The sequence below is a fragment of the Prunus persica genome, chromosome G4 (genome assembly GCF_000346465.2).
Source record: "Prunus persica cultivar Lovell chromosome G4, Prunus_persica_NCBIv2, whole genome shotgun sequence".
NCBI lineage: Eukaryota > Viridiplantae > Streptophyta > Magnoliopsida > Rosales > Rosaceae > Prunus > Prunus persica.
The window spans coordinates 18,615,389-18,618,482 of NC_034012.1; the positions used below are offsets into that span (position 1 = coordinate 18,615,389).

General features: G+C 35.3%; 1 pseudogene; it reads right to left on the reverse strand.

Annotated features, from left to right (window-relative positions):
• On the reverse strand, positions 252–2,211 carry LOC18778502 (annotated as a pseudogene).

Genomic DNA, 3,094 nt, shown 5'->3' on the forward strand with positions numbered 1-3,094 from the left:
GTATCGATCAGCTTTCAAATAAGTTCGAATGTAATCATAGTATCAGAAAAAACAAGATGAACATACTATGTTTTTTTTTCTCTCATCAACAGGTGCGTCAGTTTCGTTTTTGACATATGAATGACATTTGGTTGTCAAATTTTGTTTAAAACTTTTAGCCTTTCAAAATTGCACCTCCGCCAAAAAATTCCTGAGTCCGCCCAACCCAAAGTCATGAAACAAAACCCCTCAAGTTTGTTATAAATGCCGGGTTAAAAGTAAAGCATTAATTGCTAATACAAGCATAGAATCAATTCATTCTCAACAATAATAAGGTCCACAACATGCATGAACAATATCATTATCACCCTTTTCGTCCAAAAAAAAATATCATTATCACCATAAAACAGCAAATAGAGTTTGAAGCTAGACATCCCAGGCCTAGCCAAATGTCGAAACCCTAATCTTGAGCAGCCATGGATTTACTCTGTCTTTAAAGCCATCCGTTTCCTGTGAGCCTCGGATGGTACTTTCACATCTGTTGCCAGTCCTAGAGCTTCAAGAAATTTTATGATGTACCAAGTCAAGTCAATTTGCCACCATTCCAGGCCTTGTCGAGCTGAGTATTCGAAGGCATGGTGATTATTGTGCCAGCCTTCTCCAAGTGCAACCAATCCCAACCACCTTGAAATATGAATATGAATATATAAAAATCAATTTTAAAATTGCAACTTTCATTTCTCAATTATATATGAAATATATAGTAGAAGGGAGAGTACTAATTAATATAAGTACCAAAGGTTCTTAGACAGATCCCCGGTGTTCCATGCCTGATATCCCCAGGTGTGGCCAGCAGAATTTACAAGCAAAGTACTGTGGAAAACAACTACCATTCTCACGCCCTGCAAATGATAATGAGTTTAAACTCAAGGATATGTGCTAGAAGTAATTAGAAAAAAAATTAAAAAAATTAAAAGAAACAATAAAAAAGCATATGTACATTTATATTTGTGCTTATAATTCTAGTAATAAGAATGGGAGAGTTTCAGACACAACTTCTCTGGTTTGAAATGTTTAAGATCTTGTGCGAATACATGATCAATTTATTAGAAATGAAAAAGAGGAAAATGTATAAATCTCACCATTCCCCAAACCAAGAAGGGAAGTCCACCCACGGCATACAATATGCCTGCAAGAATAAATGAGTGTAGCATGAAAGTATGATGAAGAAACACATAAAATGGCTGCTTTTTCATGTCTTCAACATTCTTTAGTCCTCCATACTGCAAATTTCTCATTAAAAAAAAACAAAATTAAGTGTAAGCATTTGTACCAAAAGAAAAAAGTGTAACTATTACTGGAGAGAGAGAGAGAGAGAGAGAGAGAGAGAGAGAGAGGTTGTTTTTAATTACTCTTCCAAACCGAGAACTGCTATCAAGGATCCAGCCCATATGACTATACCAGAAACCCTTAAGTGGGCTGTGAGCATCTTTTTCTGTATCAGTAAACTGGTGGTGGTATCGGTGTGTGCTCACCCATTCAATTGGACTTCCCTGCAAACCCAAAACAACAAACAGAAAATCGTAAAAGTAGACCAAAAAAAGAAAGAACATAAACAACAAAACTTGCAAAATGTTTCTCAAAAATGAGATTTGACATACCTCAAGTGCGAGAACCCCACAGTAGGCAAACAAGTACTCAAGCAATTTTGGAACCCTAAAACTTCTATGAGCAAGATTTCTATGGTAAGAAAGAGTGATTCCAAAACCGGTCACAACGGCCAGCCAAAAGAGCACCCAAAAGGCAGTTCAAATGCAGGAAAACGGTGCAAAGTGAGGCAGGCAATGCACACTCAAAACATACCAGCTGTCACAATTTCCAGTAGATTACATTTCCTCCCCAAGAAATTTGCACAAGGGGTCATGAGAATGGTGACCCAAACTTTCAAAAGCCCCATAATGAGAGAGAGAGAGAGAGAGAGAGAGAGAGAGAGAGAGAGAGAGAGAGAGAGAGTGTGTGTGACTCTTTCTTCAGCCAACGGTTTTGAGGATTGTATGAGAGACCATGACTTTGGCCATTACTTATAGAGTTTATGTACCATTTGGACTAATAATTTAATTGAGGAACCAAAATGTAAATCACGTATGATTTTGAGGACCATTTGAGCAATTTACCCTTTTTTTAAAAGTGACAGCAATCCCAAACTGGGCCTTAGTTTGGCTGTGCACTCCATTTGTTTGACAAAAGCCTGATAAACTTCCCTTCCTTTTTTTGTCTGCATTGCACGCACTTATGTTTTTTTTTTTTTTTTTTTTTGTAAATCTCTTGGCCAAAACAACGTCGTTTTAGACTAGGAGAAAGGAAAAAAAAAAAGAAAAAAAAGATCCGTACTGTAGACGGAAAAGAAGGTGGAAAACTCCTTCAGCAATAAGGAGATTTTGCTTAAAAATAGAAAAAAGAAAATCTCCCTTTTTTGAGAGATTCTTTATGTCTACCAATCCAAATCCTTACAAAAAAAATATCATCAAATTCATTTTTTTTACGTCTCTACCACCAATCTGTTTATTTCCTTGTTTTTTTTGTTTTGTTTTTTTTTGTTTTTTTTTTTGTTTTGTTTTGTTTTTTTTGGTAGAGAACTACAAGTCTTTTATAAAAATTGATTCATCAATTAAGTCTTGTGCCAAGAAAGAAAATATTGTATCGATCAAGCTTTCAAATAAGTTCGAATGTAATTCATAGTTAATCAAGAAAAAAACAAGATGAAACATACTATGGTTTTTTTTTCTTCTTCATCAACAGGTGCGTCAGTTTCGTTTTTGACATATGAATGACATTTGGTTGTCAATTTTTGTTTAAAACTTTTAGCCTTTCAAAATTGCACCTCCGCCAAAAAATTCCTGAGTCCGCCCAACCCAAAGTCATGAAACAAAACCCCTCAAGTTTGTTATAAATGCCGGGTTAAAAGTAAAGCATTAATTGCTAATACAAGCATAGAATCAATTCATTCTCAACAATAATAAGGTCCACAACATGCATGAACAATATCATTATCACCCTTTTCGTCCAAAAAAAAATATCATTATCACCATAAAACAGCAAATAGAGTTGAAGCTAG